Here is a 20,640-nt window from a genome sequence, read left to right on the forward strand (position 1 = left end):
AGAGTTACCTCTTTACCAGACCCTTAGGGCACTGGTGTACAAACAAGAGGTCAGGGTACTTGAGGGATGGCCTGATGGGAACTTGATTGCAGCAGACAGGCTTGCAGGCTTGCAGGGTCATGAGTCTGGAAGTGCAATGGGAAGTGAGTTTATGAGTAGGAAAAAAAAGGGAGAATTGCTGTAAGAGATAAAAAACTCCTTCCTGATCCATGTGAGTATTCACTTGAATCCTATTTCTTTGGCACAGTTCAAAGCACTTGCCAGTAGGCTAACAACAATCTCCTTTGTGAATATGAGGAAAAACCTGGGAACTTTGTGATCAAGGACTATTTCTCATTTTCATGAAAGCGGCAGGAAATGGCTGAGCCACAGGGGATATATTTAGAGTCAAAGAATAGAACTTGCCTCGGCAAAGCTATAATGCATATACACACATACAAAACAGTATAGCTTAGGAATCATGAAGTCTTGTATCACCAGACCAGCTTCGCTGTGAGAATATGATTAATGCTGGCTGTAATGAAGAAATGCGTGAGAAATGAGACTTAGTAGCTATTTGTAATTAAGAGGGGCTACTTGTTTATATGTGCCCTTTTCATGCATTTAGAAAGCTAGTTTTTCTCAGTTTAAGTAGAGAGAAGGTAAAATAATCTCTCTCATTTTTCATTGGAACTGCGTTAATAGAGAAACTAACCTGGAACATGTGAAAAAGATGGTGAGATGTTTAATAAATATTAAAGTGTTAGAAAGGGAGATGGCGCTTTGTTCTATGCAAACAATATAATCATTTTGTTTGATGGTTAGTACTGTTAATGCACAGGATTTATCAACTTATAGTTTTTATTTGGTTAGGAACATTTTTCTTAATGTACCATAAGATCCTTATCTGTATACATTAGCTATGTCCCCTAATCAGGAGATTTTACAGAGGGTTTCTTGGTCTGCAGTGAAATTCAGGATTTCCTCAGAACTGCATTTCATCTATAAACAAAGTTTCTTTCCATATCCCTGGAAGTTTAAATGCCACCTTTTAATCAAGAAACAATACGAGTAACTCAAGAGTTTGCCAGTTTAGAATAATTATTTTAATTGAGAACATTGGGTTGTGTTTCCATTCCTACACTGAAATATCTTGCAGGCACAAAGAAGAGGAATTATTTGTGGAATGCTGCATCAGCCAAGTCTCAACACACACTCTGGAAAGAATTGGCATAGGCTTACCTGGTTTTGCGTGCAGTAAGAGTGTTGATGTATAGGAGTTTGGGCATTTTTTTCTTTTTTTTTCTTTTTTTCTCTTTTTTTTTTTCATAAACGTTTACAAATAGCAGATCCAAACTGTCAGTTGCTTTTCACATTTCTCTAAGTCAGAGCAGTTGTCAATTGGACTTTTCTTCTTGCAGACAGCATTGGACAGTCTCCTCTCTTCTCCTCTCTCCTCCCTCTTTTCTGCTTTACTTTATTCCACCTGGTACAATAGTAATACTGTTTTTTACTTCAGCTTGCTTTGCACAGCTTTTCCTGTTGCAACAATTTGTTTTTTCAGCCTGGAAATTTTTATAGCATGTCAGCTATATATGTATATATAAGTTAGATCTACCTGTTGTAATTGATTGAGTTTATCATTAAGGCTATATGAAGAATTGTTTTTCTTTTTTTTTTACTCTTTGTTTATTTATTTTTTTTAACTCTGGTGACCAAATTAAGAAAAATGAGATTTTAGTTTGGTTGAAAATGGATTTAGACTTTTTTTTTTCCATTATTTTTTCTCTACAAAGAATGAAAAGTCAGAAAATTACATTGTATGTTGAAGAAACATTCTGTCCAACCCAAAATGAAGCATTTCACTTTCCGAGCATTTTCAAGAAAAGCAAAGGAGATGAAGAGATAGATTCACAAAACTGGAAAATGAAAAGGAGGAGTAAGGCAATTTTATACCATTGCTGGAGAACTCTTCTGCTTTGTCACTTTTCACCTTTGTATAAACATTTATTGGAACAAAGAAATGAGCTCAGAGGAGTGTTCCAACATGCAGGTTACTTGTGTCTTCTCCTGTATCCATTTCCTATTAAGATTTAAAAAAAGCAACATTTAAAAACTAGACCAAAAGGCACCAACGGCACCATCTTCCCTCACATCATTGTTCTGAAGCATAGCAGTGGTAAAAATGAAGAAAGGATTTGTGTACTCCTCCTTCGCTGAGCACAGCCTTTATCTACTTCTGACCTATATAGTTCATATCCTATGTGCTACCAAGATACCAAGTCAAAAAAAAAAAAAACCAATAACAGTGAATTTAAGACCCATCACTGTAGTAAACACCTAAAGCAATAGGATTTAGTGGGACTTCTGTCCCTCCTGTTGAAACTCTTCCCCCCTGTGCAGGATTTTTAGTCCCTGACACAGCTATGGTAAGTGTGACTCCCTACCCTGATAAGTAGGATGCTCAGCCGAAACCTGCAATTTGGTAAATTTTAAGTAAGTTCTTTAATTACCAATGAGACTAAAACAGTTAACAGGACAAACTGAAAGGTTTCCCTGTTCTGAATACAAAAAAAGGTTGATATTATGGGTGAACTTCTGGGAGGTGAGGGCTGTTGGTTACATATCCTTTGGCAGAGGAAGGAAACTGGTGTTTTCTCACATCCACCTAAGATCTTTGACTGCTGTAATACTAGTTAAAAGAACAGCACGACTAATGCGTTCCTATGTCTGGCTTTTTAAACTTTTCCTCAGTCCAAAATGATTTGGTGAGTTTGACCAGTCTGCCCTTTGCTCCATGTATTACATGGCAGATATTCCACCAAATGAAAAATAAATGTTCTTGAACATGTGTGAATTTACTGTGTGAGTCCAGAGTAAACAGTGGCTGAATGAAGCCTTTGAGGCAAAATTTACTTTTTCTTTAACAAAGTTCTGGAAATCAAGTCCACGCATGGCATTTCTCTCCACACAGGTAGAGCTATAGCGTAATGGTCTCTATGGGCAGTGAAGGACTTTGAATTGCAGATTTTATAGGGTAGATATCATATCCTGTGGATACAGTTCTGTACTCTGTCTAAGCCTTTGACTGAATAAGCTATGCTGAATTTGCTTTCTGCATTTGGATGTCTACAGAGAGAATACTAGAGAAGATTAAGAGGAAAGAACCACTTCAAACTACTTTACCAATGAAGATTTGCTGAGAGAGGCCTAGTGTGGCTCTGTAGATTTATCCAAATTGTACCTCACTGTAGTGGCATCTTCATCAATATGGAAGTTTCCTGTGGTTTCAAGATGGAGATGAGAAAGAAGGCTGAGGTCAAGTTGATTACTCTGACTCTGCATAGAAGTCAGATAGTCGTACTTTGAACTGTGGAGACTTGCTGTCTATTTTCAGTTCAGTTTTAGAGTTCATTCTTGGAAAGTACTTGCAGTGCATTTTTGTAGAAAATTGTACCCACACATTTTTGAATATGCAAATGGAGTACTTTTATTGGCAATCTCAGCTTACATTCAGTAAGTCTAATGTAAGTTGAGCAAAGTGCATTAATAACAGTCAAGTATTAACATTTATACCTTGAGGGTAAACAAAGAGGAGGAGAAATGAGATTTTTTATTCAAATTTTTGGTTCAGAGGTAGAACAGATGAAAAGTAATTTTTGAAAAATGAAGACTGTCCATTTTGTGCATAAGAGTTCAGAAAATTTAGAGAAAATTGGAAAGGGGAAGCAAGCTTTGTCCCCTGAGTTGTACACAAGATCTCCACTGAATGTTCAGTTTGATCTTTAAACTAGGGACACTGGCATAGTCTACTGCAATAGCGTTAATCTCAAGTGATTTTTCCCCCTTTTTTGAAAACTTTAGTATCAAGATTTCTTGTGGCATTAACATAATATTTCATTGTATTTCAGAATGACTACAGAGAAAAATTACACTCTCCACACTTTACCACTGTGTCTGAGTAAGTAGAAACACTTAATTTTTGATTGATATTACTGCACATGCTTACAAAGTATTAGTATTCAAGCTAAAGGCTACACACTCACATGTAATTTTACTATAAAAACAAAAATAATTTAAGATTGAACAAAACCTTTTGTTTGACTCAAAGTCAAATATTTAGTTTCATCTGTGGTATTTTTAATTCTTTCTAAATTTTCTTTACAGTAATCAGACAACTTTAAAGTAAAAAAAATCCATTTTGAAACAACAAAGAAAAAGAATACTAAAAATATGAAATTAAACACTCTGCCTGGTTCCTCACCTTTCTTAGGTCTCACTGCCAAAACTATTAATTAAATTTAACCTGTCTCTGCCCCTTGTAAAAAAGGTTTTTCAGCGAGTGAAATACTCACAGAGAATAAATAACCTAATCTATCTTGGAGTCCTTATGCTGTATTCTTTTTCTAGTTCATGCACATTGTTGTATTTGCTATTATTTGCATGCTCAAATAACCACCTTGATATTTGCTTCCCCTCTGAGTTGTGCGCAGAAATGTACAAGTAGTCTTTAAAAATGTAAACAGAAAAATATAAGATAAAAATATCCCATAATTGCTGCAGGACCTGAGCAGCCATCCTAATAATTTTCCAGAAGCACAGTGAGTGATGCCAACGAAACCACCGATAGCGCCGTGCTATCCTGCATTTGATGACCTGCCTCTGATGGGTCTTTCTTTTCTGCTTCCCCATGGAATGCCATGCTTGTTCTGGGGAACTTCAAGTTCAGTTCTGTGCGTTAGCAGAGGAAATTGGATTACTTTCTGCACATCCGTCTGTTTGTTTTGTTTTCTTCTGTCAAAAACATTTTACCTGAGAAAGAAGGAGTTAATAAAAATAGGCTTTCTGCTCTTGAAATGTCAGCCTCGGCTTCTCATCACCCCATGAAAAGCCCTCTTGTTTCGTTGCTCAGCTCCTCCTGAACTTCAAACAGTTCTATAATCCCTTTGACCTCAGAAGGTCAAAGATATATAAAATGTATCATTCTTTGTGTAAAAGCACGTTAATCATTCTTACCTAGCCCCTTTACTCTCTTTTGAGGGCCCTCTGATAATTTAATTCAAGAATTTCTTCTAGCATTAACATACATAATTTCAGCTTTTTTCCTAGGCAGGTAAATAGAAGAACTCCTTTCTTTGCTTGCATTGCTGGCTCCTTGAGTACAGGCAAGTAATTATTTATTACCATGATTAAATTAATTGCATAGCTTAGAATGTTAATATTCACTCAAAATACATCTAAGTAATATATATACTAATTAAAAGCACTTCAATAAACAGAGGTAGATTTTGAAGTGTGCTGTTATCCTTTCCAATGAATTTGGCAGGACTTAAAAGTCCTAGGCCTAACTTCTGGTGTCGTTTATATAGATGCGAATATGGGGTTTAATTCAGGTCAATGAATAAAACCTGTGGACCTTAACCTAAAGAACTGTGTTCTGCACTGGAGGGGGAATGGGAAGAGGCAAAAAGAATGCCCTGCTAGAGGTGATGCAGATCACAGCCAAACTTAACTAATTGTGTTGAGCCTGTCCAAGGTCAGTATGAGATTGCTGTGGGAAACACAAGTGCAAGACCAAAGAAGGCCCCAAGTGCCAGGCAGGCTGTGGAAAGAGCTGCACCAAGGCTGGTGGTGGCAACTCAGCAGCTGTCCAGCTGCCATCAGGCTGACTCATACTTTCTCAGCTGATGTTTTTGGAGGAGTAGATTTTTTTCAAGTGAAAGATTGGTGCATAGGAACTATTATTTTATTTTATTATCATATTGTTTTTTATTATTTGCAGAAGGAGTCTGTATGATTACTGGTGGATTGGCAGGGCAGCTTTTAACTCTATTGAGATCATAGAGTCACAGAGTCATTATGTTGGAAAAAACATAATGATCATCTAGTCCAACCGTCAGCCTATCACCACCATGCCCACTAACCATGTCCCTCAGTGATCAGTAGGTTTTACTTTGTGTTTAATTGGAGCTTAAGAGGCTTGGAAAGGAAGTATTCAGAAGCCTTTCTGAATGGCATGGTTCAAAGGAAAACCACAGAAGTGCTTCAAAATGCCAGAGATGTGGCAAAAATAAATCCCAAGGTGATTTATTCTGCCTTCTTTACTGACTTTATCTGTATAAACAGCTTGGAACTAAAAGAATGCAAGTAGTAACAACTGAGAACTTGAAACCAAATGGCTTGGTAGACCTAAGAGCAGGATAATGTTGGCAAAACAAGAGGAGAAATTGTGAAAAGGGAAGGAAAGGAGAAAGACTCCGGCGTAATTTCTTACTCAGTATTTGAAGAAGATAAGGAAAATGCTGGGTCTGAGAAGGTTTTTTTCACCACACGGTGTATTCCATGATTGGATCCAGCTGTGTCTGCAAGCATTTTGGGCTGAGCTAATGTGCCAGAGAGGGCACAGGGAGGGTGTGAGCAAGCTCCTCTGTCTTGTTCCTTCTTTACTGTTCAAGAGCTGGAAACTGGTTCTGGGAACACATGGAACTTCCCTAAAATTTGAGTACCTGATATGGCAGATCTTATCTTCCTTCAGCCTTGCTGTCATTGTTCAATCCCAGCATAAAACCCTTGTACCTCTCTTTCAGTCTCTTTCTTTCAGTGTGTTCTGTTTCCAGAAGTGCTGAGGCAAAGTGCCTCTCAGTGATTGTTGTTTCCTGCTGACCATGGCAAGCCTGTTTCTGACAGCGTGGTATTTTTATCTTCCTTTCTCTCAGAATTAAGCATATGCAGTTCTGCTTCTCAACAACAAATCTACTCAGGCAAAGCGCTCCCCACCAGCCCTCTGCTCTGCACACAATTGTCTGATCTGGCTCAGTCCTTATCCCACCATCCTTGCAGTTCTGCAGCTTTCTTGATCTGTTCATGATGGCTGTCTTAACTTCTAATGCATTTCAGCTTCCCTGTATGCCCTGTCTTCCCTGTAGTGTCAGAAGGCCCAGTTCCTTCTTGCAGAAGTGGTCTCTTCTGTTTTCCCAGCAATGAAAGTAAAAAATTTGCCCCACAACCAAGATAAATAACATGAAGTTTGGGTCCTAGGAAATGTGCAGCACTGTGCCCCATGCTGTGTCTCCAGGTATTTGTCTATTCTTCCAAATCTTCATGTTCCTTCAGGTCTTGAATGAGCTTAGATATCATTGCCTCCTGGGGAAGTTACCCATTTTAACAGGTTACCTTCTTCTCCAGTCTACTTCCAGTTATGCACTATTTTGGACACTGAGCCAATTGTCTGAGGCTCTTCCCAGTCCTTTTTTTATAGACATCGTGGAAGATGTGTATTTAATATTTCTGGTCAGCACCTACCCTCTTGTTCACGCTGTGGGTGGCTTGGTGTCCCAAGCCTGTTAAGGGTGCTATCTGAGCTGGCCCAGCCATTAAGAAATGCTTTTTGGCTTAGACACATGATGTGGGGTATGATTTCCTCTGATTTACCTCCCAGAATTTGAGGGGTGGGCCAACAGTTCAAGCCTGATCTGTGATCTCAGCTCAGCTTGGAAAACTATTGAACTTAAACCCTCTCTTAAGGTAGAGAGGCAAAACTCTCCTCCAGAGACTTGTTGAGAAAAGGATGTCGTTGCCTGCAAGTTTACTGGGGGAAAAATAAAACCATAAAAATTAACCTAGGAACCATCAGGCCAGGTGCTTTACCCAGTGTTATGGGTTTCAGGGTATTGGCAAGCTCTGAAGTTGTTAATGGATGTGCCAGGTTTCCTTCTGGGCCACCGAGAAGAGGGGCATTTGTATTTTAGCAAAGAGCATTTCCAGATACATGTATGAAGGGATTTGCAAAGACTTGTGTGAGAGTTAAGAAATCTTGTGTGTATGTATTTGGGAACAATCTAGAAATTATTCTGTGTACTTTGATCTGCAGGATTGGTTCTGTCTGAGCCCCTTGCTTTGGTGGGTGCTCTGACACGTTGCCTGCCTTCTCTTTGCTTAAATCCTTCCCAAATCCAAGAAGCGTAAGCACAGCCTGATCCCACATACTGAGCTTCTACCTCTTTGTGGTGAAATGAAGAGGAGTTCAAGGGAAGCATTTTAAGGCACACTCCTCATTCACTCTTTTCTTTCTTTTTCACTCCCCATTTATAGCTGGAGCAAAGTTATTAACTCCGCCTCTCAAAACAGCTTTTCATGTGGTACGAAAATGCTGGCTAGAGGAAGTTGATAGTTCATTGGTATCCAGGAAGAGGTTGATTTCCTTCTTTATAAACATCTTAGAAAATCATAGAATAAGGCTATAGAAATAATAAAATACTAAAATTCCACCTATTTAATTTTTTGGGCAGTCTGACAGGAGAGAAGTGAAGGAAAACGTCAAAGAATCATCAGTGTTTCAGTGCATACAGATTGGATAATTTCCCAAGAAATTAAAAAAAAAAAAAAGTAAAAAAGAAAGTCTGTGAATATCTTTTATGGGTAAAGAGGAAAAACATGTAACTTACTGCTGTTAGATTCCCTAACATCTACTCAGCCCTACTTGCTTTACTAGAGAGGTCAACAACTTTTTGTATAACACTGGTTCACAGGTTTTAGGAGATGATTAAAGGAAGAACCTACTGAAGACTCAGAGTTGCCTAAGACTTTGGGAAGGTATATCTTTGCACAATCCGGTGAAAATTCTGTGCATGGTATCTGTCTTATTTTTACTGGGTTTCTGATATCAGTCAGAATCAATTTAGGAATGTTTATCAGTAGCCAGTATATGGAAAACCTATCATGAATAGCCAGGACTTTACACAGCACTCTCACTAATTCTGTTTGTCAGGATTGGATTTGGTTCTGAGTTTGATGGTGTGGAAGAGGGCAAAACCTTTGTTGCTGTCCAAACCCCAGTTTATGGTCCTGTCTAGTTTAAGATATTAGGAGATGTTGTAGCACCCAGATTTGGAAGGAGCTTAGTCATACAGACAGCCTGAGGAAGCATTCCTTGTTCTTTACCTGATTCCACAGGATAGAGCCAGAAGATCCAGGCAGAGTGTGGGCAGGGGAGCTAGGTTTGTCAGTAGGGCTGAACTGCTCATGCTCAAGAAGGAGTAGATTGGATGGAGAGCGTATCTTTGCCTCCCTTGCCTTGGTTTTACACTGAAGTGGCTCTGTTGACACACTGGATGCACATTTGACTGAGCTCAGTACAGCCAAGAGGAGAATCAGGCCATGAAAGTCCCAGGCCTAACTCTTTCAGACAGGAAGGAACTTCTGGTTTGGATCCCTTTGGTTTAAGAGGGAAAAAAAAAGGAAGAAAATGCTTTTAAAACCTCAAAACCAAACATAACCTTTATTTCCCCTCAGCAGCAGCTTTTGCTCATGCATTGATAGTATATGGCTCTATTTAGCATGCTGGAGCTGCCTCACAATGATACAGTACATTTTCTATTTCCCTTCTGGGAAGGAGCCGGCTCTCTGGCAATGATGTGTGGACACAATTTGGTTAGCTGCTGAAGTGGGAAACAGTGGGTTTGCAGAGCTGACGTAGTTTGGCTACATCTGCTGTCCTCTGATGGCACAGAAAGAGTTCAACAAGGCAGACATGACCTAGAAGGATGTTTATGCAGTAAAACAATGAAGTATTTGTTTCAGCAGCTCTGATGACACTGACATGATATCAGTAGAAAAGCATCTTTTCCAATGATAATTATAGCTTATTGCTAGATCTAGATTGTGACATTATACTAGGCTTCCTGACTAGGTGACCCTATGTGGGTGTGTTGCAAAACAACAAGCTACAGCAGAGATGATGAGAATGGTAGTGGATTGGCATGGTATGGGTAAGGACCCACAGCAGAGGAGGCTGACCATTTGAATTGCTTCTTGTCTTCCCAAGAAAAGGGAGATAAGTGGATTGTTGAAATACTTATATTAACAGTGAATTATTGATTATGAACATTTAATAGTAGATCTTATGGGTCCAGAGGAGGGCTACTAAGATGATCAGAAGGCTGAGGCACCTCTCCTGTGAAGAAAGGTTGAGGGAACTGGGCTTGTTTAGCTTGGAGAAAAGAAGGCTCTAGGGAGACCTCATTGTGGCTTTCCAATACTTGAAAAGAGCATGCAAACAGGGGAGGTTACAACTGTTTACAAGGGGTGGATAGTGATAGGACAAGAGGGAATGGTTTTAAACTAAGGGAGATTTAGGTTAGATATTAGGAAGAAGTTTTTCACACAGAGCGTGGTGACACACTGGAACAGGTTGCCCAAGGAGGTTGAGGATGCCCCATCCCTAGAGGCATTCAAGGCCAGGCTGGATGTGGCTCTGAGCAGCCTGGTCTGGTGGTTGGCAACTAGATGATTGCTGTGGCCCTTTTCAACCAGGCCATTCTATGATTCTATGATCTATTACTAATAAATCCCAGGCACTTATTCTTAAGGAAAACTACTCTCTATGCAATGTTTTCTTCCCCATTAACTTATGAAAATCTAATCTTTATAATGTGGAGGGCTTGAGTCACTTCCAGATTTCTCTCTGATGAATGAGAATTGCTGCCTGGATGTTGATTTTATTCAGTAGTTTGGCTTAAGCCAATCCATGACATTGTCTACACACACTTGGAGGTTTTGTTAACATAGGCATTTACAAGCTAATCAGTCAGTATACTACTTACTTGGAAGCCTGTGTTACAGCTCATGCAAACCAGCACTGTACCATACAGCACAACACAATGGGGTGGATTCATCAAAATGATAACAGGGTCAGAAGGATAGAGTTGCCAAGACATAATTCACTATAGTTTAAGGTGGTTTTAGTTTTATTTCCTTTTTGATTAATGATTAAACCTTGATGAAGATTTTCTAGGGGAGAACAATAGAGCTGTGGGATGGACGTTTAAGTCCAAACTGATAATGCAAAACAATTTAAGCAAAAAGTCTCCCTCAAGTCCCCCTACACCTATCAGTAATCTCTTCCAAGAGAGGTCCTTCATGTTGAAACAAACAGGCTGTTCCCCTTCCACCTCTGCTTTTCTGTGAATGCTGATGGTCTGTAAATAAAACTAACATGCTGACCATCTGTTATGCACAGCTAAAGGAAATTTACAGACAATACTACTAGAACTCCCAAAGGTATAATCTAATCCAGAAAATAATTTATTTTCACAGTTCGGATCAAAGAGCTTGTGGATATCGGACACAGCCTGTTTTCATAACTTTTTTTTTTTCTTTCCTGAAGAGAAAAAAGAAATAGCATTGATATGTCTGGAGATGGAACATTCACATGGACTAGATCTGGCAAAGCTTCGGTGTCATTATTTCTCAGGCAATAGTGATGTCTTTAAATTGAAATTCATTTTGATTCGCTAAAATACCTGTTTCAACATTTCCAGTTAAGTGTGAGTTCCATACTGTATACTTGGGCACGAAGATGTAGTTGTGTCTTTTGTTATCTCATTGATGCTAATGGTGCCATTTTTATTTTGCATGCTTCTAGTGCAAATGTGTAATTTGAATTTTGGCATTACAAGAGTTACTGAAGTAAATTGTTCTTAGGCATTCCATCTGCTTCTTAAGTTCTTTATTATGAGAGAAGTAAGGTGCTGGAACAGGCCCCCCAGAGAGGCTTTGGATGCCCCTTCCCTGGAGGTGTTCAAGGCCAGGCTGGATGGGGCCCTGGACAGCCTGGTCTAGTATTAAATGTGGATGTTGGCAGCCCTGCCTGCAGCAGGGGGGTTGGAACTTGATGATCTTTGATCCTGTCCCTTCCAACCCAAGCCATTCTATGATTCTATGATATAATTCTATGATTGAGTGCTTGGAGGACATGTGAAACATCTGCCAACGAAGTTGTACTGCCAGAGCTCTTCTGCCAGGATTGCCAGGTACTCCCATTGGTACCAGTTCTCTGCTGTCAATAACTCTCATAGAAGCTTCATCTCTGTGAAGGAACCACAGAGCCTCTACTTGTTGGTGGGATAGCGGTCTTCCCTCTTATCCTTCTAGATTAACTCCTCCCTGATGTGGTTGAAACATTACAAGTCCACTCTGACACAGCTGAAAAGTTGGCTTGATGGATGACTGGGTTATTCAGGGTCTATCAATCTAGTACCAGAGGTTGTGTCACATAGAATGTACGGGGCTGCTGAACCACGGCCTGAACCTCTGACTGATCACCTAAGGCGAGCAATGAATCAGCCACAGGAGCACAGGTGAAGGCAATTCACATGTGCTGCAGGAAGGCGTGGAGCCCAGCTCCACCTCTCCTATCCCCGTTTAAGAGCTGGCTACCAGAGGGGAAGGATATAGTCTACCAGAAGTACACTCCACCAGAGTTTTCCGTGTGAGCTCAGGATAGGGTGAGTGTCCTTCTTTTGTACTCTAGTATAATGACTACATCAGCCAAACTCCTGCGTATACTATATCATCTGTATATTCACTGATTGTACATAGATGTCATCAGTCCTTAAGCTAGGGAGCTGCTAAGAATGAAAATACTGAGTAAAACTGGCAGTTAACTGATCACTTTGGGATTTGGTTTTGTTGTTGTCTTTTGTGTTTATCAGCGCTGTAACATATGGTTCCCTACAGGAAGACATTCATGCCTAGTGAATGAAGAAGGCAAGGGAAAGGAACTGGCTTATTGCAGGTCTCTGCAAGTTTATGTTCACCTTCCTTGGAGGATAGGTGAGTGTAACTCAGCTGGAGGATCATACACACAGCTGAGTGATGATCCAGGCCCTCTAGTCCTAGTCATTACCTTGGTGACAGAATGCTTTTAATGACTGCTGGTGGTCTAATGCTGCATTGTGGCTGCTGAGATGTAGGGCTGTTAGGCTGCTGCTTGTGGTGTCATCTTGCTGTTGTGATGATCCTACTGGGGCAGTGACTTTGAGTAATGGAGGCACTTGTTGAACAGAGGAGGTATCCTTTGTGAGAAACTCATAGACTGATGTGAGTGCTATGCTACTGCCCTTTGAGAAATCACCAGGCTCACAAGTTCTCCTTGCTCCATTTTTCACCCCTGTCCCCTGAGGTACCCTTTGCATCACTTTTTTGTGTCGTTCTCACTAGAACGTAGGCTTTTTAAAATCATCTTGGATGATGCTGAGATCTCATGTTGTGTTGAACTACGCGTTAGGTCAGAACCATCTCAGACTTGAGGAAGGAATTTTTCACCCCAGGGTGGGGATGTGTTTCTTGCTTTTACTTTTCTAGAACTGGCTGCTGATCTGTGCATAACACTGCTGAGATTGCTTGCCAGTAACTCTGTGTTGGGTGAACTGGGAGGGTTTCTGAAAATGCCAGTGCCATACATACTTCTAGATAAAGGAAGAAGGGGGTCAGGTCTTCTCTTCAGACCATGCCGTGCCCCAGACCACTGTAGTGAATTAGGTGAGATGTTATCACACCTGGGAAAATTCTACCTCTTGCTGGCTGGAGAATATGGAGTTATGTGCTATGCTGGGTCATGTGTTGAGTGATTTAAGCTAGAGAGATACAGGAAAAAAACTGCAGAGAGGGACATGTGAGTGCCTCATTTCAGGTGGTCCGGGGAGAGCATGGTATGACCAATCAGGAGGTAAGCTTTGCAGTAGAAACTGGGAGCATTGCTATTGCCCTGGAGAGATATAATACGTGTGGTTCACAGCAAAATGTAGATTAATACCAAGGGCCCATACAAAATAAGTTTTCTCCTTTTATTTAAAAGATGAGTTTTGGTTTTACTTGGGTAATGAGGAATGTTGCCTAATCTACATATTAACGACATGCAATGGTTCTTGCATTGCTCCCAGTAAGTACTTTTGGGAAAACCAACCCTTTAAATTTGGGAGATCAAAACATTTGTGTTTCTTTCACAGGCATCTTGTGATTTGGTCCTCCTCTCTCAGCTGGTAAGGATTCTAGAATTCTTGAATCTTTTTTTTTTCCTTCGCATTTCTGAGAGAATATTTTGATTTTAGTATACTATTTGTGATAACATTTGTAAGAATATTTTCTGTAGCAGTCTTGAATTCCCTGAGAAGCAGATAATACCCCCATCACAGTCTGCAGAGTCTCTAGCAGTAGGAAAATGTGTCTGTGGCCTGGGATATGTGGTAAAATAAGCCGTGTTCCTTGTAGCTTCTTAAAGCAAGAGAGATTGAGGGAAAAATGGCTACATTAGATATATTTTGGCAGCCACTTAAGTTTCCCTATTCTTTCAGCCACTTTTAAGCCTGTGGGAAATGAGAACTTGATTTGGTGGACTGAGAAAATGTGTTTTGAATTGCTGCACATTGTATTTATGTCTAAACAGTGAGATGAACAGCGGGGCTGTTTGTAGTGCAGATCAGCATACGTTATCTTAGTCCTCAAAATGCCTGGAATGAAGCTACTTATTTTTGAACAAGCTTTACTATGCCTTCATCTAAAACCTACTTATTTACACATACACAGAAATAGAGCATTTTCTTAACACCATATGCTTAAGGCAGTAGTTGGGTATCTAAAGATCTCATTACTTAAAAATTCTTATTGCTTTAATTTATTTTTTTGTGTTGGTTCTTTATTGTTCATAAGTTTAAAAGGAGGAGATTTGGGTAGTTACAGAGCAACAACATCTGCACTCATTCTTCTTGCTTTAAAAAAAAAAAAAAGTGAAAGTGAAATAAAAGATTAAAAGTACAATGATGCACTCAAACATAACTGGCACAGCTTTTGCCATCTGTTAGTAAGCTTAGATTGGGTCATAATACAATAACAGATAAAGGAAAGTTAGTTGATACTTCAAAATTTTAATCTTGGTAAAACATCTCCACAAAAGGTTTGAACAGCCATGGTGTGAGAAATGATATGTTTTGGGTGTCAACCCCTGCCCCCAACAAACCCCAGTAATATTATAGTAAAATTTGTACAAGAATGATGATGAATTCATATCCTGTGATGGAAGCTATGCTGTATAGCTAATTTCCTAAATTTTCTAATGATTTGCAAATAGTGATTAATAAATCCATGTAGTAGCATAAATTATTTCAGTGATCGGGGAGAACACCAGTTGAATTAAACTGACTTGAGTGAATAACAGATAAAATTCAGGGGAAACTATGAAGTAGTGTACTTCTGGATGAAACATCTTGAGCACTAATTAACTCTGTCGCTCCAGAAAAGCACCTTAAACTGAAGCCAACTGGCAGCAATATGGATTATTTCTGAAATGAGAGGAGGGATGTCATCTCAGGTACTTGCTTTATGACTCTTAGGTCTCCCACTGAGACACCTGGACATTGTGAAGCATAATGTGTGGACTGAGACTTTGATTCTTACCCTGAAGAGCAATTTTTCTACTTAGTATTTGGCTTTATGTTCAGTACATATAAAAAGAACTTAAAATCAAACCTATGGGTCAAATAGCTGAGACATGGCATGTCAAGCAATTATGTGCTCTTACGTCTTCAAGGTGATGCACCTCCTTGGAAACACTGCTCTGTTCAGTCACCCTCATTTTAGAGACTCATCTTAGAGTTTCATCTAGAAAGGAGATGACTTCTAGAGACATCAATAAGGACTACTCTTGAAGGTAAGCCTGTGGATGAGCTGGGGCTACTCCTCTGAGCTGATTCAGCATTAGTGTGTTTCTAGCATGTTAAAGGTTTAGGCAATGACCATTTCATTTCCTGAGCTAGCATTTATCTGGTTTAACGATGCAGTTAACTGATGTTTAATAAAATATCATGGATAGCTTTGAATGTAATGAGTTGCCATGGCAAATTTCATTTAAATCCTTTGATTTTTGTCTTAGGTTTATAGCCTAGAGCTCTGTGTTTCATTTTGACCAGAACTGTTTCTTTAGCTATTGGCACTGGGTTGCCTATATTTACATACCTACAAAATAAAGATCGAGCCAAACTGAATTAAAACTTAATAATAATAAAACCCCCTCAGAAAATGAAAACAACAACTGAGCTCCATACTTTACCTCCTCAGAAATCCTAAACCACAACACATCAGCAAAAAGTACCTTTTTTTGCCGTGTTACTCAAGGCTTGTTTATGTATTCTGGGCCTGAAATGAATGAGCCCTTCTTAAATAAGACATCTGTGTATTTTAAAGCAAGCAGTATCTTTCTGTGGGGATTATGCTAAATTGACGCCCACGGAGATGACAGACTCTTCTTTTCATGTGGAGAGGATGTCACCCCATGTGTTTGTTTTTGTATGCGTGTGTAACCCATGCTCCTGCAGTGACTGAAATAGCTGCTTGGCTTGGGTTGGCTGGGGGATAACGCAGCCTGTGTTGATGGAACTCCAAGTTTGCTGGTATTTGCATGCCATGCATGCATTTGCATATAAGCAGTCAGACATATGTGCATGTTATATGCCATACGTATATGCACAATAACAGGCTCTGTTATTGTGATGTGTGGCTGCAAGTATTCCGTGGCAAAATCCACATGTGAACAGCAGTGCCATACTTGTGTGTATAAAAAAAAAAAAACAAGCATGGGGCTATGTTATTCACTAGAAGCCATGAGAGCTTTTGATTCGATAGAGCAAAACAGAAGGAGGTACGTGCTGCTCTTTGTTTCTAAAGGCTCAGTCATGGAATAAAACATCTCTTTGTTTTCTGTGGCTAATGTAGTCTCTTAAACTCTTTCCTATCCAGCAGAATTTTTACAAACTAGAATTAATTTAAAAAATGCTTATATGCTTGAGATGATTACTTGTTTTTGCTTTTCTTTTTATTCCTCCCACTAGAAAAGTTCTTAGAGGAGCTGTGGTGCCATTTCAGATTTCTTGAGTGGGAGTATTTTTGGTTCTTACTTTTCTATTATGCTGTTGTTCTGTTTGGTAGCATCCTTATTTTGCAGCTTTGTATGCACAGATAGGAAAATGTAGTGGTTACCGGTATGCATGCAGAGCAGCACATATTAGCAGAGCAGAGTTCAGAATACAAAATTCCAGTTGTGAAGATCAATCCCATTGTGTATTATATTGTATTATCTGAGAAACTGAAGCAAGCATGTCATCTGATATATCTGTAATGAATATGAGCAATCCACGCTGGATAACCTCATGCACATGAAGCTTTGGTCTCTCATATTCTCATTTTTTTTTTACCTCAGTCTTAAATCATAAAGCTGGGAGTTCTCCATTAAATTTCTAATGAGACAGATATTTACAAGCTCAGTGATGATCTAACAGTCAATTAGTGAGTGTATTTTCCATCTGTTCTATGAGACATCTTAAAATATTTCCTGATGGGTCAAAAGCAGCTAATATAACAATCTTCTTCAGAAACTTCTGCTCAGCTGTGCTCTGGTCGAACTGAAGAAGCCTGTGAGGTAACTGCTGTGCAAAGCTGTTCATGCCGTGTTCATTGTAAGATGTATTAGCTGCTCTTTTCTATACCTTTTGCTGCAGTCTCTTGAGAGAACAGCACTACAAATTCTCCAGGCGAAATCAAGTACCCTGTTAAAGTTGTAATCACATTTCCCCCTGCCAAAATGCTTAACTAAGTAGCTCATGTGGGAGGTTTATTCCACATTTGTAGTGAGCTTAAGTACAACAATAGGTTTGTATGGCGAAGGACTAAGAGGAAAAGATCAAGACCGTCTTTCTGCTATTGTCTATTTCTAAACCAAAGAACAAAATGGTGCATCAAATATTTCCCTTTTCATACCTCTGTAAATCACAAATTTATTTTCCCTGTTTTCCTTTATTTCATCTCTACTTTCAAAGTAGAAAAGATTATTTATATACTTCTGTATTTTTTTTCCCCCATTTTCTTCAATATTTTTTCAAGAGTTGCCAAATGAGCAAATCCTTGAGTGTGAGAATGTTGTTTGAGAATGTTGTAAGTGCCCTAAGCTGGTCTCTGTTAATGAAGGAGAGGTGATTGAAATGAAACATAGATGTGTCTGGAGCTTACTCTTTCAAGGCTGATAATGAGATGAAAAAGATGGAAAAAAAAGACAAGCAACTGCTCCTTAATTAGGCACCTGTTATGTTGCACTGTGATCAGTTCTGTACAGGACAAAAAATGCCAAATGACTAAGACACTTTTCAGTTTGAAACAGAGACTTCCTGCTCACACTTTGCTTCAGAAATATAATGTGCCTGCTTTTGGTTTGCTAATAGATACTTTAAAATCAGTTTTGGGAAAGTTATTCTGTGAGGTAAAAATTCCTGTTTGAAGTCAATGCTGTTCATCCGAAGAAACATCTGTCACAAGACATGAAAAGAATGATTTCTTTGTGACTGGGAAATCAATGAGACATTTGTTGTAATGTACAACCCAGAAATAATGTACCTAGTTCAAAAGGGAATCAGAAAGAAGGCTGTTTTTTGTCTGTTCTCTCCAGAGTGTTTACAATGAGATTCAAAAAGATATTTTGCTTTAGCAAGACTTCTTGAGTTTGTGCCCTTAGCAATGGGGCTGACGTGGGTGTTTTTAGGATACTGACTTTTAGGGCTAGAGGAGATTGGGGATTCCTGTACCCTGACATCTTGAAAGAACCTTGTTTGGGGCTCCTCTTTAGGAGTGTAAATTGCCTGCTGGGCTGACCCTGCCCCATCCTCTTTGGGGAACAGGAACTGGAAGCTGCACAGCCTCTGGGATGCCTAGCTGGTGGTTGAGGGTGATGCTCCTTGTGGGCTCCCATTCTGGGCAGGCAGACTCCTCTGTACGTGGTGACACTGTGGTGGTCTGTCCTGCTTGCATTTTTTTCTGTTTTCTGAAGCCATGGAAACATGCTGCGTCCTTGTCTTTTGTCTTTCAAGTGCATATGCATTAGATTTCAGTTTTCCTATTCAGGCTGTTCTTTAAAGTCTCTTCAGCTTTCCAAAACAGTGGTAATATGGGGAGCAGCAGAAAAGGGTTGAATAATGGTACATACCTCCTTACACTGCAAAGATTCTTCCTGTAAAACCTAGACCTGTAAAACCCTGAATGAGACCTGATCTCTTACTTACAAGATGTTGTGAGGACAAGAAGAAATCATAAAATCGAGAGCGCAATTACATCACGTTGCTTTGGATTGGTGGTGTTTTATAGCTCCATGATGCACGTGGATTGTAAGTGATACAAGACAAAGAGAAACTCCTGGGCAGGAGGAAATGGGCTTGTTAAGCATGACTGGTGTGTGCAGAATAGAGTATGTGCAGAACAATCGGCCAAGCAGAGGTCTCCTTTCAAAGGGAGGAGAGAACAGCACAGGGAGATATAGCTCTGGCAGTGTTTGAAACCTGAGATCAATGGCTTCCCTGGGAACAACAGGCTGAGAGTCTGAACAACTTCCCAGCATCTTGTGGGTGAAATGAGAGCAGCCTTTGGAGTTGTGCATGCAGCTCCAGCAAGCTGTACTCAGTGGTGGAAGGATGGCTGCATAGGAAACATACAGAACTACCGTGATACTATCACCTGAGAAACACTTTTGGTGCCTTTATTTCCAACAGTATTGGAAATGAGTATTTGGTCATATCCTCCTTGCCACTTGTGGTTTTTATCGTTTATCTCTGTTCTGAGATTAATTGCCCTATAGTTTTAAATTACCTTTTGTACAGAAGCTGCTTTGTGCTTCTTGTCATCCTTGGCGTTTTGCCCCTTTTCTAGTACTGTTGTACTGTAGTACTGGTGGGATGAAAAATATGTTAGTATTCAAAAGTTAGATGCACACAGATTCATACAATCTGCAGATTTTTATAATAACAGTATGTATATATTACAATATGTTTTGCACTGATATTTTGCCTTTATTCCTGGCATTTGATTTGCTTTTTTTGATGGCTATGGGACAGCCAAGTGAATGGAATTTTCTGCTACAATCCTAAAATCTTGTCCTTAAGTGGAAACAGTCCAGGTTAAGTTAGGATTTATTTTTCCTGTGTGCATTTGTTTACACAGGGTTTTCTTTGTTGTTTTGTTACTCAGACAGTTTTATGAAACGCTTGTGCAGCTCCTCACTGTCACCCTCATCTTTGCTTTGAATGTCTTTGGAACTGAAATAGACTCATCCCATTTCAGAGTATGAATGTGATGGGGAGTGTGCTGAACAGCATGGACAGAGCCTTTTGGTTTGTTCCTACCTTGTGTTTCCCATCTCTGAAGCAGTTACTTCTCCATGGGACTTTGTCATTTTCTGTATACTTGTCCAACCCAGATACTCTGTGAGGCACTTTGGAAATCCAAACTGACCAGATTTCTCTTGGTCCGCACACTTATTGAGTCCTTCCAGGTGATACAACAGGATAGTAATGTTTTTTCTCCTTAGAAAAGCTGTGTGGACTCCTTATTTCTTTAGAAGAATTTTTCACTAATTTGCATGTGTAACTGCTTGCAAGAAGCCCTGCAACATTACAACTTGGCTACTTTTCTGTTTAGCACTGGTAACAGGAAAATCTATAGATGCATGGGGGAAGTCATATTAGTATGCAAAGGAAACCAGAGTTTCTATGTATGTAAAGTGAATCACGCTTTCCCATTTTTCATTCTCGATTCACTTTTCATGTTAGACAAGGCATGAGCAGACAATACTATGGTATTGGTTTTGTTCTTAAGCAGCCTTGCTAGAGTTAAGATCCAAAGCACTGAATCACTGGTGTAATTTGTGAAGATAACCCATTGACCATTTCTTGCTTTCTTTCTTTTCCTTTTTTTTCCTTTTTTTTGGTCACTCTTTCTATTTTGTGTGCGTGTGAAACTTTTAAGTAATCTTTAGGCTTTAACCGAAGTAAAGAATGTTAAATGAAACCAGAT

The sequence above is a fragment of the Tetrao urogallus genome, assembly GCF_951394365.1.
Source record: "Tetrao urogallus genome assembly, chromosome: 3".
Lineage (NCBI taxonomy): Eukaryota > Metazoa > Chordata > Aves > Galliformes > Phasianidae > Tetrao > Tetrao urogallus.